Here is a 14,991-nt window from a genome sequence, read left to right as displayed (position 1 = left end):
CAACTTACCCTTCAAGTGTCAAACAATCATGAGCACGACCTGCCACTCATTCATTTTCACCTTCATATTTTGGTCTAATAGAGGTTTTTCATTGCGCCTTGTGTACACAGGATAGTGTAAAAAACACCAAAAACAATGCTATTTAGTTCTGTAAAGTCAGGTTTATATTGTGAAGATAAAAAATCATGCCTATAGCTTGGTTTCATTTAAAAATGCTGAAATGACACCTCATGAAATGAAGAAAAAATATTTGAAAGGTTTTAAAGGGCTTAACATTGGTTTCAAAAAATGAAAACAAGAATTTGAAACTTAAAAAACTGAGATATGAACGACTGCCTCAAGATTTGTGATGTCATGCTTTCAAGGTCAAGGTAAAACATTTCAACCTTAGACCTTTTTGAAACACCTTACAGATTTTCAGCTCTACTCTACGAGATTGCATTTAAGATTGAAATGAGGAATGGGGTTTATCTGAAACAAAAAATATTTCATATCTTATTATGTGACTAATCTCTGTAAATTAAGGCAGATCTAGTGTCAGGATTATCAACACACACACCTAATTAGCCGTGTAATGCCGCACCGTCGCTGATATTATTCACACCTGATTACTCAGGCTGTTGTTAACATGGAGGGCGATGATGGAGAGGGATGATAAACAGTGCCGTGCTCTTATTTGCTGGATCAGGTTCTGTGCTTTTGATCTTCTTCCTCCTCATTACTCAGGGGGGAGCGACAGGTGTGTGTGTGTGTGTGTGTGTGTGTGTGTGTGTGTGTGTGTGTGTGTGTGTGTTTATATGTGGGGAAATTTGTGTAACACGTTTAATAAGGTGCACAAAAAGAAAAAAAAAATCTGTTTGTGGAATATTCCGTTACATTTGTAATCAACATTTTACTCCTGGCAGAAGTACAGCACCTTTATTTTATTTTGAAAAATGTACCGTTTTCTTATTTCCTTGTGGATGAAATGATGTCACCATCATCATATCTGCTCTGTCTCAAGCGTCCGGTTAGCTCATAGTTGCACACTCACAAACAGACCACTGTTACATACACACACACACACACACACACACACACTGATTATCTATAACTTTCTATGGCATTTAGTGATAATTACTGCTCAGGGTGCAGAGGGAGACAGTATTATCAGAGCCCAGGAAGAGAGATAGGAGTAGTCCCTAAAGACAGTAGTGTGTGTGTTTTGCATTTATGTATTTCATTGCATGTGGGTGTTAGCTTGCTCATGTCTACATGAACAAACTCCAGGCTCAAGTGAGATACGCCCACATAACCTGCAGATATCTCCGGATAAACCATCCAGCACTGCTGATACCCAGGGACGTGTTGACTGCCCCATATGTAGTAGGAAAACCTCTGCCCTCCTGGGCAAAGACATTACGCACACCCCCCTCCCCCCTGGCTGCTTCCCCTCCAGCCTACAATCTCCCTCCAGGTCCCACAGGGGAGCGCCAGCCCCCACCAGGCCCAGCATGGAGGCTCCTCCTGGGCTACCCCGCTGATACTCCCCTTCTCTAGGAGTGGGCCTGATGTACAGGGAGGGAACTTGTACAAACATTTAACTTACAGTCTCTTACACACACCCTCACACGCTGTACACCCACAGAAAGTCATAGAATATACAACAACAAATCTCCTACACTCATAAAATGTAAACATGAAAAGCCATCTGTTGTATTTATGACAGAAAAGTGAGACTGCAGAGAAACTAGAGATTTATTTTGCAATACTTGTAAAAAGACAATGATGCATTCAGGCACTATTAAAGTGAGATAAAACTATAATTTTTTTGTAATTGGTAATTCTTAATTAATAAAGTAACAAATTGTGGGAACAAGCAAAAGGAGGGGTAAGGGTGAAATTCTGAAATGGAGCAGACATTTTTGGCCGTTTAGGACTTGACTAACCATTAACTGATAATGTGTATATGCATGTGTGTGTGTGTGTGTGTGTGTGTGTGTGTGTGTGTGTGTGTGTGTGTGTGTGTGTAAGATTAAAGTGGTTGACTTAAGCCAGCACCTTCTCACATCTCATTTCAACCTAATCTGTGTTTGTGCGAGTGTGTGCATCAGTTCTCCCATGAGACGCAGACATAATGCTACCGGAGGCTAACAGGAGATGACTAAGAGGTGAGATGTGAGTTGTGATAAAAAGGAAAAAAGAAAGAGTCCCTCACACTCACACTCACACACACACACACACACACACACACACACACACACACACACACACACACACGAACATCCAACATCAAATCTCAAGAGACCCTTAAGATCCTCTGAACCCCAAGTCCCAAGGCAGGAAGCAGACAAGTGTGTGTGTGTGTGTGTGTGTGTGTGTGTGTGTGTGTGTGTGTGTGTGTGTGTGTGTGTGTGTATTAGCTCATTAGTGTGTGCACGTGTTTGTTTGTGTGTGCACGTGTGTGTGTGTGAGTCTGACCCAAGCTCCGGTACGGCTAACAGACACGTCCACTTAGTAGCAGAAGACAGACACAACAGCACCTTACCTTACCAGCGTAATCACAAACAGATGTCTGCTGACCTCTGTTAAATGTGAGCTGTTGCATTTAATTATCGGAGCATCATGCTAAGTACAGAGTGTGTGTTCTTGAATATTTCTTCGATGACGCCACAGTGCAGGCAGTTGTGAGAAAACTCAGCATGAAAATATCTGTACTATATTGTTGCCAGATTGACTGACATTTTAAAACTCATTGACATTTGAAGAGTTTTTTGAGACGCACCATTACAACAGTACTCAACACAGTCATTCATAGAAATATCCACATCGAGATTTCCCTCTATAGACATTATATACATTCAGCCATGCATACTTAGATTAACATAAAATTCCCCCATGATGTACATCCTAATGAATACTTTGAATATCCTTTTCCAATCAGACATGTGGGCTTTTCTTTTGGGCATGCATCTCTGCCACAGCCTTGCAAACTGTTTTTGTACATCCATGCTAACACATAAAGCTGACCGTAAACAGACAGGACGCAGTGTGTTGCAAACTGCGGTAAAAAATCAAATTTAGATGCATATTCTGATTGAGCTGCATACATGTCCAAAGAATGCTCTTGAAATGGCAATAACACCTGCATATCCCATGTCTTAATCTGAAAATATTACATTTGGAAAAAAGATTAATTTCAAATAGGAGACCCATATCAACTTATGAATATTTTTCATATTCAGCTTAATAGTTGAATGTAAGTGTGCTTGTAAATGTAAACAAAGTGAGTTTGCACTCCGAGGGTTCTGACTGAAAAAATGAGTGAGAATTCCTTGTTCCTTCGATTCTGTCCGGCCTCGCACACAAATCGAATTCTGGCTTTATAAATCTGTGCCTTTGTGCTCTCAAAGTTCGATTTGCAAACTGAGTAGAGCTAAAGAATGGTTTTGTGCGCTCTCTCACTCTGTAGTCATCAGTATGCTTCTAAAATATTTTATGTATTTAATTTGTGTATTTTTGTGTGCAAGTTGTTGTTGCTTATGAAACACATACACACACACACACACACACACACACACACACAAGATCTCTGTCATATGTGGGGAAATTTGTGTAACACGTTTAATAAGGTGCACAAATTCGGAAAGAAAAAAAAATCTGTTTGTGGAATATTCCGTTACATTTGTAATCAACATTTTACTCCTGGCAGAAGTACAGCACCTTTATTTTATTTTGAAAAATGTACCGTTTTCTTCATTTCCTTGTGGATGAAATGATCTCGTGAAATGTGTGTGTGTGGGCATGTGGGCATGTGTGAGTGTTTCTCTTACAATTTCATCATCACTGTTAACTTCTTTAATTGTTAATGATTTGAAGGCACAAGTTAATGGCATGACACACTGCGGAAACACATAGTAACACACGGTAACTGCTGTAAAACGTTCACAGTGATCAATCAAGAACCAAGAAGTTTTGTTTAGGCAACAGAACGTCTTGATTAGGTTTGGAAAAAGAAATAATAAGAAATTAGTACATTGTTACATAACTTAATGTAACGTAAATATGACGTCATTGGGCAATGAACTTTCGTAAATTGTATAACTTTACATGAAATCAGCATTGACTTTTGGTTTCACATAGGACACAGGGCAGTGTAGGGGGTGTTGAATATTCTAGGTGCAGCACTGGTTTCTTAGATGAAAGTCTGGTTTTGTTTAAAGCATCTAACCCCCCTCTCTCCTGACCTATGCAGATGTTCTCACTCTTTTTAGCATGTCATTTGCTCTCAAAGTCAGTTGTTTCTGCAATTGAATTTACATTGGAGTTAATTAAAAGCATGGTGCATCTCAAACACACTCTGAGATTCGCAACAAAGCTGCATGCAGTTATTGGACACAGAACAAAATGCATTGGAGATACATATAGTGATCCATGTTGAGGTGAAAATGAAGGTATATCTGCATGGAGGCATCTGGACTTTTCCAGGACTGCTGACGCCTCACACTGTTTTCCTTTTTACAACACTCTTTCCTCTTGGTTTGGGAGAAAAAAAAATACAGAGAAGATCCATCAGCGAGATGGTGGTCCTTATCTGTCTCTTTCCCCCTGGATGCTAATTAAAGATAATAAACCTTGCAGATCATTTCTCTGCAGCCCCAAACTCACCGTCACCTCTGCTCCTGTAGCACCCACACTCACATGGCCAGATGGGGTGAGAGTGCACACACACACTCGCCTAAACACATGGCTGTTGGCTTTCCCTGCGGCAGCAGGTGTGTGTAAACTAAAATACTTTATGTAGATAGTTGCATAGGCAACACTGAAATGCATGTTTAAATAAGCTTCGAATGATAAAAATAGTGTCGAGGGCTTTTAAATACACATAACGCTACATCTTTCAAACACGCCTGCATACACATGCATAAGCAGATTAATTTCCTTGTATGTCTACGTTTAAACCGCTCGTTTATCTTCACTCCACGCCTTAAACACAGGTGTTTGGAAAGCTCACAGATTAGAGTGTGATGCCAGAAATCGTGATATCATGCAACTATGTTCATTTTCTTTCTCACACACAATTGTTTCCCACAGAAAAGTCCCCCTTTACTTCACTTATCACAAACACACAGACTCCTCTCAAACTTCCCTCCCCGTTCACCGGCTCAGTCAATAGATATTTATTTAGCACAGAGACAGACAGTCTCATGAGCAAGAGATTTTTATTGAGCAAGAAGATAAAACGAAGAGTTCTGCTCTGTGTCCATTAGGGCTAAAATGGCCAGAAGATCGTCTGATGAAATGGAATAAACTGTTGTGGTTATCTTCCCTGGCTGCTGCGGTGGAAGAGAGCCAGGGAGAATGAGAGCGACTACACATTACGACAAAAACACATTCACACGCACACACACACAGTACCCCTCCTTGGTATTGCCCAGGTCTGTATTTATCCCTAACCATAACAGAGCAGGCAGATAATGGCTGCTGGGACCATCGTAAAAATAACCTGGCACACATCTGTTTGGATTAACCTCATCTCCTCACTACTCCTTTCTCCTTCGCTATCCCTCCATCATGTTTTATTGCTTTTCTCTATCTATCTATCGATCTATCGATCTATCTGTAGCTACAAAGATTTAATGGCCATGACATTTTCTGTAGATTTATTTTTTGCAAACACCATAGACACCTCAGACACAGTGAAAACTAAAACAAAAAAAAGACCTAAAAGTTTAACAATAAATAAATAAATTCTTAGAATCTCTCACGCTAGTGTCCATCGTTAAGCAGTCCAATTAGCATGACAGAAATGTGCTAATTGGTGCAATGTCCATGTAAAGTACATGAGCAACATCACACAAAAACATGAAACAACTACTGTGTGCACAACTACCTGGAGTTGCATGTTTGTCATCTGCAGCCATGATGCTCTTACCCCAAATACTACTGACCTATGACCTCACCACACGAAATGACATTTTTCCCATAATACAATGCAGGGGCTGTTACTCTGCATTGAGTAAAGACCAAGTACCTTTTAGACACATTTTTTATTGAACATTTTACCCTTTTTAAACACCTTATTTATGAGATTTTCAATTATTTTTAATGACTTCATGCACTTAAATGGTTATGAATTTATAACTGAAACATAAACAATAAACACATCAATGGAACTGTCTCTATCTACCAAAATGTCCACGAATTACACATTCTTTTCTTGCCCTTTTACTAATATGTTGCATATTTGTTTTGGAACACTCTTATCAACAGAAAAAGCACCGGAGGCTGCTTATTTTCCCTCCAAACTCGCCTCTCTGTTTGCGTAAGATATAAAATACTTGTCCAAATATGTTAAAAACTGAATCTGAGGGGAAAAAAACAAGACAGAGAACAAAGAGGCAGCATGTATCATCACAAGCGCTTTCCCTTTGGGGGGGTTGAACTGCACCCACACACAAACACTGAGCGTAAAATGTTAACAAGTCATTTAATCTCGTATTGAGTAATAATAAACTCAACTTTTTCCTGTGGAAGTCCCCCAAAACATGAGTCATTGTGTTGATTCTTAACATTGTTGGAAAAGTGTCCACATATGTTGCAAAAAGTGAACATTTTTAATTTGCATTGAACTGCACGAACAAACAACAACCTAATAAAACAACAATTTAATCAATAATCCATTGCCGATTTTACACTGCCTGTTCACAACAGGAATAACGCAGCAATGTGCTGCCTCGCTGTTCTGTATATAATGTATGATTGCTAAACGGAGATGGTAACAGCCCAGAAATAAGATTTGTAAAAAAAAACATCTCTTTCAAAATATTCATTTCAGGGGTTCCAAAGTGACGGAGTAATGTGCACAGTAGGTGTAAATGTAGCAATAGTTATGTGTTTTAAAACAAAAACGTACTAGTGTGAATGTCTCACAACTCTCATCAACTGCTTCCAGCGAAAACGCTGTTCGCTCCCCACCCACCAAACAGCAGACAGAGGAATTTAAGGTCACTGGTTGATCATCTAACAAGCTAAAGATATTTTTCTCAAGTTGGAGACTAAAACAAAGCCAGTATTTGATGAAGTTGTCAGAAAAATGTTATACGAACACAATATTCATAATGATATTATAAGCTGGAAGACAAGATGTTAACCTGTCAGCTTGTGTTGATGTTTATGTGCCCCCTTGTGGTCCCAGTATCAATTAATGCAGCTTTAAGTTTCATACTCATGGCTCAAAATAAAACACTTTTAGGAGACGTCACAGTCATGCTGAAATCAAATCAATTGTTCTTTTATTCGCCACAGAACAAACTTTAAGACCCATGCTGGAGTAACTGACTTTTAAGATGCACATTCCCACATTAAAAACCTTTGTGTTACAGTGGACGCCCCCTTTTTTTTTATAAGTCATGTTCAATAAAACCGGAAACAATTATGTTGAAAAACAACAACAAGACAGTTGATAACTTCAGTAAACTCTCTGAACTCCAAAGGAGGACATGGTGAGCCTGTAAAATGCTGATCCCCATGTCTGATGAGAATGGGAGGCCAATATTTTATATCCCTGCGGAGGACGGGGATACAATATATCTGACACAGCTTTATTGGCTTACTCTTTAATGACTTCCTGCGCCGAGTGAGGCTGAAGGAGACAGAGGGAGTCGAACTCGCTGAGAATCTTTCTTTTTTGTTCTGTTTTTTGGACTTTCTTTGAACTATTTACCTCATTACCTGTGTCTCTGCTCCTCACACCAATGGCTGATTCCCAATTTGCCTCTTTCTGTTTACCAGTGTCATCGTCATTTGCAGCGACTGTAAAGTAAAAGCCTCTTGAACATTATAAGTATATGACCTTGTCTGTATATTCCTCAGTGTACCTCGCTCTCTCTCTGGATGGCTAAGATGGGGTTACTAATGAGCACATGTTCTGATGATGAAGCCTTTTTCCAAGAATCTTTTCTCCCAAACGCCCGTGGCCTTTGGATGACTCCCCAAGGAGACCATTAATTTAGATATCAGTGTGTGTGTGTGTCTCTGTGTGTGTGTATGCATGCTTGTGTGTGTGTGTTACTTGCATTTGAGTGGGAGATTTTGGTTGCTTTGTTTTTATCGCACAAGTGAGCAAAAGCAGATCAATTATAAAGTGCACGCACGTCTGCAAACATGCAACACATTCGGACACTACGCAATACTACCAAACTCTTAGCCGCTAAAACACAACATCCCCTTATCACATATCCCTCCTTCCTAACATCATTCTACACCTTCACCCCGACTCGCTCCCCAAATGCCACCCCAAAACATCCTTCTATGTCAACACCTCCCAACCCCCCCTTTCTACCCAGATTCAGACCTTTACCGGCACAAAGTTTAGGAGACTCTTTACACACATGGAGATACAGGAAAGAGACAGTTTTGGCACCCTCCCTCTCCTCCTACATACATTAACACACATTAAGACTCATGGTGACAATGATGCATTCGCCCCTGATTGCAAACACACACACACACACACACACACACACACACACATACTTTATCTTAAAAGGCAACCAGGTGTGTAACTGAAGGGCCCCCCCTCTCTACCTAAAGCATGTGTGGTTTTCCTCTGCAATTGTTCGGTGCCGTTCAGACGGACTCCTCCACGCTCTTACAGCAGTTTGTTTTCTGAGCGCTCTGTTTTTCAGTGAGAGAGGAAGAGTCCACTCCACAAGACTTACAGCAACTCCTTCTCTATCCAAACACTCGCTGTCTGTCTGTCTGAGGTGCTGACAAAATGGCCAGCGGGCCCCCGTGTTCATGTTGGTCAGGAAGGAGCCACAAAAACAGGGTTTACCATCAGGGTTTCCCAAAAGCATTGGTTTAATGCTGTTTTTGTAGATACTTTTTTCTTCATTTTTTAAAATAAAAAGATTTATTTATTTATTTATTTAATAAATTTTATTTAAAATGGACCATGTACAGTTTAAAACATAAATGTTACTATTTGATGCACCGTACCAGATTATAGCTTTGAGCTAAGCCTTGTCCATTATTTATATAGTCTATATAAAAGTCACGCTTTTGGTGACACTACAATGGCTGGAAAAGCCACTGAAGAGTCAGTAAAAACATCCAGTTTTGTTGTTTGCTGGTCTTGTATAGTGGTCTGCAGCTTGTCAGCCATCTGGTTGTGGTGACACATAGTTGACGCACGTCCTTTGTGCTGAAAATCGAGCCTTTATTTTCGCCGGAGATCGTACCAGTAGAATTTCATATTGAGGCTTTTAGGAAACCAGTCAAAACAGCAGTGATGCCATTATTTTACAGCCAATACGTTTTGCAATCAACATTTGCTTCATAATGATAATTTGAAGCAAACTTTGAAGACACATTTAGGCAGAAATGCAATAAAGACAACAGACATAATCAACTAAAATAGTAAAAGAAATGTGCAGTTAAACTTTTATTTTCAAAAACTGCTTCAACTTACTGATTGTTCTTTTAAAAATAAATTTATAAGAGACTATCCTAACCCAACCTCTTGGTATTATTCTTCTTTTCTTTTTTCTGAAAAGAGCAGGTGCTTTCTCGGCACACTGGAGTCGCACCAGATAATGCTCATGGCAGTATCATCATTTTCAAAACTAGTCTAAACATGGCTTAGCAGGGAACTACATAACATTTATGCAGGTGCTGTTAATGTTAGGTCAGTAAATCTAGCATGATGAGCGCTGGAGTGATTGTCTCTGTCTGAGCAGGGCCTCGCCTCTTGAGCTGTGATGGGAGGCTGAGCGGATTTCACTTCTTTGTAGAAACTCTGTTTTTGTTTGATGAATGTTGAAGTTTCTCTTGGCGCAATTTGCTCTGTTGTATATGTTAGACTCTTCAACATTAAAGCGAGTGAGTGGACAGAGAATATGGGGTCGGCTGACACACTGGGACATCCTTTATATGATCTGACTTCAACAGTTTAAAAAAAGATGTTGATTAACTGTGATATTGAGTCTGAGGAAAGGTTTAGATCAATCATGTAGCCGCAAAAGAAAATCCTGGATGTATCAAGGTATTTTTTTAATTGTTCTGAGAGAATGATACTGATTTTTGTTTTGAGACTTTGACTGCTTCCTGTTATTGTGTTACTTTTTGTGAATTAACATGAGTGTGTTACCCTAAATAGATAGGTAAATTCTCTCTGAGTGGGTTTACACATCCCATTTGCCATAAAATTCAAATTATGAATATGTTACATTGCACATTTTGCTGACACTTGACGTTTCAACAATGCTGTAGTTAATGTGTGGTTTAAGCACAAAAACCACTTGGTTATTGTTAGGAAAAAAACTTGTGTTTTGGCTTAAAACACCCACTTCAGAGGGCACAATCCCCACTGGAAAAGCAGAGATGTCTGAAGTACGCTTTGCTAAAAAACCTTTGTTTTGTTATTTGGTGGTCTGCAGCTTGGCAGGCGTCTTGCTCAAGTGACATGCACCCTTGTCACTGGGATGCCCTTCCACATCCCAGTGACAAAGTCAGACTATTCACTATGTCATTTTAGAAATGTTGATAGAATATGTATGAAACATACAAATCATGGCCGTATTATGAAACAATGTGTGTTTGGACACCATCAGGCCACACCAACTACACAACACACTGACTCTGTGGTGGTTTGCATCTTTTTTAGCTTTGTTTTGTGTGTCTTTTGTGTTATATCCTTTTGAGGTAAGGTTTGAGCTCTTTTTTTGGTCATCTGTGGTTGTTTTGAGTCTTTTTGAGGGATTTTGAGTCTTTTTGTGGTGACTTTTGAGTTTTTAGTCATTTTGGGTCTCCTTGTGGGTGTTTTTTGTTATCTGTAGTTGTTTTGTGTCTCTTTGGGGTAATTTTGTATGTTTTTAGGCCTTTTTTTTAGTGTAAGTGTGTCAATCTCCATCCAATATTGTGGGTTTTTTTTGGGTTATTTTATGCCCATGGTTGTGTTGCCCCTTCAGTAGTTATTTTATGTCTCTTTGCAGTTACTTTGCATGTCTTTTTTGTCATTTATGTGGGAGTGGGTGGGTTTGTCGTCATTGCCCATGACACTTTGGGCCCCTGGGCCTGTTTCTGGCCCATTCAGTAATCCACCCATTGGAGCAAATGTAACGCATTTGTGGTTTGCAGAAATATACAATGCCAACATTTTCTGTTGGTGACTCAGTTAATTTACGTCCCTGTTTTGATGTATTACTCATCTTCCCTAAACACAGTCCAAACCAGCAACACTTCATGTGTCTAAATCAAGGATTTTAGGATGCTGCGTGTATCAACAAGCCCACTATGTGCATTTCTGTACATGTGGGTGAGCATGCATCACATGAAGCTGGTGTGTTGGCTGTGCCCCTGATGCCTGGCTGACTGGTCCCAGTAAGAATGGGAACTGATATAAACAGGCTTGGTCGTTCCCACGTCTCTGTTTACACTGGAAGACCCCAGAGCAGCACTACCAGAGCACTGGATTCCCTCTGCACGGCGAGCTCACACACTATCCATCACTGTCTCATACAGAAACACTCAGAGGTACACACATGTAGTATGTGGGCATGCAGATATGTGCATCTATGCAGAAGAACTGCCATGTCGGAACTACTTCCCTTTACTTTTATCGTTTTGTCATTTCCCCATCCTTTTCAACCCACGCAGAGGAAACTCAAACTGGAGCTTTAGCGGTCTGACACAGAGTTCCCACAAAGCCATCAAACTGGTACTGAGCTCAGTTTTACAACACTACCACAAATACTCTCAAAAGCTTAAACTTCGCTCTCTTAGTCCTTTTGAAAAGGGCCTGTGATGTACGCCCAACATAAACAGAACACCGGGGTCCTGACAAACACGCCCAGTTTACAGGCAACAGTGAGGTCACCCCGGCAGAACATCTCTGCAAAGACGCATCTGCTGTCATGGATAACTCAAGTTTTTTAAAGTAATGTTAATGTGTTTTTGGAAAGCTGAAGACGCAAAACGACTTTGTTTTGGTATGTTTCTTAATGTTCTACTTTCTTTCTTTCTTTGTTTGGAGGAAATTGCGTGACCTTGTCAGCTTTTTGTCATAAGAATACCAAACTGTCCAGATCATCCAGACGCTAAGAAGAAAACACACCTCTTTGGGCCACGGGATGTATACATATGCGGCCTCTGTTCACCAGTGTTAGGTTGATCAGATTGTTCCACCCAAAAGCAAAAACTTTACTTTCATTAATTATTTTTCTGTCATGTTTGATAAGTAGGAAATTTAATGTCAAACAATCAAGTTAGCCAAAAGCTGATCAGCCACAATTCAGATCAAAACTAATGTTATACACTATGGACCGTGTATGATAATAGACGTAACCAGCGTGACATCACCCATTGGTTTGTGGACTGCTGTTTGGAGTAATTGGTTTTTTCACCATCTTCCATTATTGGAGCCACAAGTGACCATTTTTGAATGAGAGGGTAGAGCATGAGGATAGAGCATATACTGTCGCAGCACCTCACAGACAGCCTGTCACTCAAGCTGCCCTAATTTTCATTATGATTAACTTTAAGCCTTTAAAATATGAAACTGGTGAATAATATAAAAAATTGTACAGTTGTCATGAATGTTGAAATTAGCTATAGAAACCAAAACTGTTCTTAGTAACAGGCTGTAAACATGTTTATTTCAATTTTAAAGTTGGGCATTTTAACGTGGGAGTCTATGGAGATTAACTCACTTTTGGAGCCAGACTCAAGTGGTCATTGGAGGAACTGCAGTTTTTTGGTATTTCCGCATTGACTTTATTTTTTAGCCCCGGAGGTTGCCACTTGTTACACACATACATATACATAAGCACACACATACAGGCACACAAAAATATATTTCCCAGAAGTATGAAAAAATGATTTATCCCTCACTTTCCCTCAGTCACTCTCTATTTGACACACACACACAAAGTAGTTACAGTGATGGACCGTCTATTTATTCTTAGACATATCTGCATCTATTAAACCGTAAGTGCTCACATCTGTGTGTTTACATGCTGCATATTATGACCTAATGAGAATAAGAGCATTGTTCCCCTGGGAAGAGACTGCCCCAGTGATGTGCAGCCCAACAAACTGTAAACATACTCCTGCGCCCTGCGTCAGCCGCCTCGAAACACACACAAACACACACGCACACCATCAATGCTAGTGGTCTGACTTTTCCTAACCTGCTCTAAATCTAAACCTTTATAGTAAACATCTCGGGACATCTGAACAAGGCTCTTGTACAGAATGGATGTGAATTACAAGGTTATATTTCACTGCGAGAAGCCCAAGAGGATTAAACGAGAGGAGGGGGGCAATTTGGTAACCAGGGAGGAAGAACAATAACAACAAGGCTGAATCATAAAGAAGTTATTTTTCTGTTTTGTTTGGGCACAGGCCAGGAGCGAGAAGTGTTTGCAGTGGACCAAGCAGAAGAGTTGGGTTACAGGACACAATGCACAAATAAGCAAGCAATAAGTCATGGATATTAACATGCGAATGCGCACACACACTCAAGTCACACTGCTGTGTTTAAGCAACTTTGTTTTAAAAAATGGCCATTTGTATCATTTTAACTCTTATTTAATTTAGCTTTTGTTTTTGTTTTTTTTGCACAGCTTAAAATGCACAAAATGACAAAAAAAAATAATGATAATAACACAATATACAGTGCAGGGAAATGGCTTTTGAAGCCTCCACCCCCCTAAAAAAGATTGAAATTTCACAATGATATAAGAAACACAAATGTTAACACCCAGAATTTGAAATGAGAAAATAAAAGTGATGGATCAGAATATATTTTACAATAATAATAATGATAATAATAATAATAATAATAATAACTTAAAAAGTTATTAAATAAAAAAAAAAAAAAAAGAGAGATTCATTTAAAGTAGTATGCTGATGTGCAAAGTTCCAAAAAGTAGTGAAAATGAGCTCAAGAAAAGTATAGCCCACACTAAATCTTAAAAAGTCACAATCATCCTGCCTAAAGATCATGATCTCTGCAGGATGTGACTGTGCACAGGCCCCTCAGGACAGCATCCATTCACTAAATTCATTCATGAGCCACGGGAGCGGCTGTGAACTCTCTCATTGATAACACAAACATTCCCAACCGCCTCCAAACTTTACTCCTTCTTCTCTTTTGTAGCCCATCCAGAATTCCCCCCGAGGAGCGTTTACTGACCAGATGTGCTCATTTTCCTCAGAGATGTTCTAATCCACAGAGCATAAATGTCAATACACCATAAACACTGAAAAAAAGTAACACATTGTTATCTGGGAGCGGTGTTAACATAAGCCTGTTAAGTGTAATATTGGCAGACGTCGATGATCACAAAGGCAAATCTGTGGACACAGCATTTGGCGAGATTTAATGAGTACTTTAACCCTTACTTGGACTTGCAATTTACAACTTTTAATGACTCAGATGTCATTTATAAGTTTGCCAATAACTTTAAGATACTGCATCCGGAGTATGGTGTAGAAAAAGTGAGCGAACTCAAATGATGTCAAAAATTATATAAAATTTTTTCACACCAAGACAACCGTCATTGTCCACATTAAAGTTACCAACTTTAACTCCCTGGTTGCTGCTCCAGTCAATCTGTGTAGGCATCCAGTAATATTACAGTAATCATGTAATAGATCTCTTAGACTATTTTTTTTTTATCATATGTACAATTTATTGTTACTTAGGAAGAGTGAAGTCAAAGTTTAGCCTGATATCAGTTTCAGTTATGCAACCTCACCACTGCAGATGCCGCTAAATCCTACACAATGGACCTTTAAATAAAATAAATAGGCCCTACTTAAGATTAATTTAAATTAACTTGTTTTTTTTTTATCACTCTGATGTAAATCTATACTTTATCTTCTTTGTCCGCGTCTCATGTCCTTTATCGTTAGGGTTTGGGGTTAGTACGTTGTTGTTATTGTTTATGCTGAGCCAATCTGCAGTCTTTGCTTGCAGAGTTGATTTGCTCCTGTTTTTAATTT

The sequence above is a fragment of the Plectropomus leopardus genome, chromosome 16, assembly GCF_008729295.1.
Source record: "Plectropomus leopardus isolate mb chromosome 16, YSFRI_Pleo_2.0, whole genome shotgun sequence".
Classification (NCBI taxonomy): Eukaryota; Metazoa; Chordata; class Actinopteri; order Perciformes; family Serranidae; genus Plectropomus; species Plectropomus leopardus.
Note: the sequence above shows the minus strand (reverse complement) of the source record.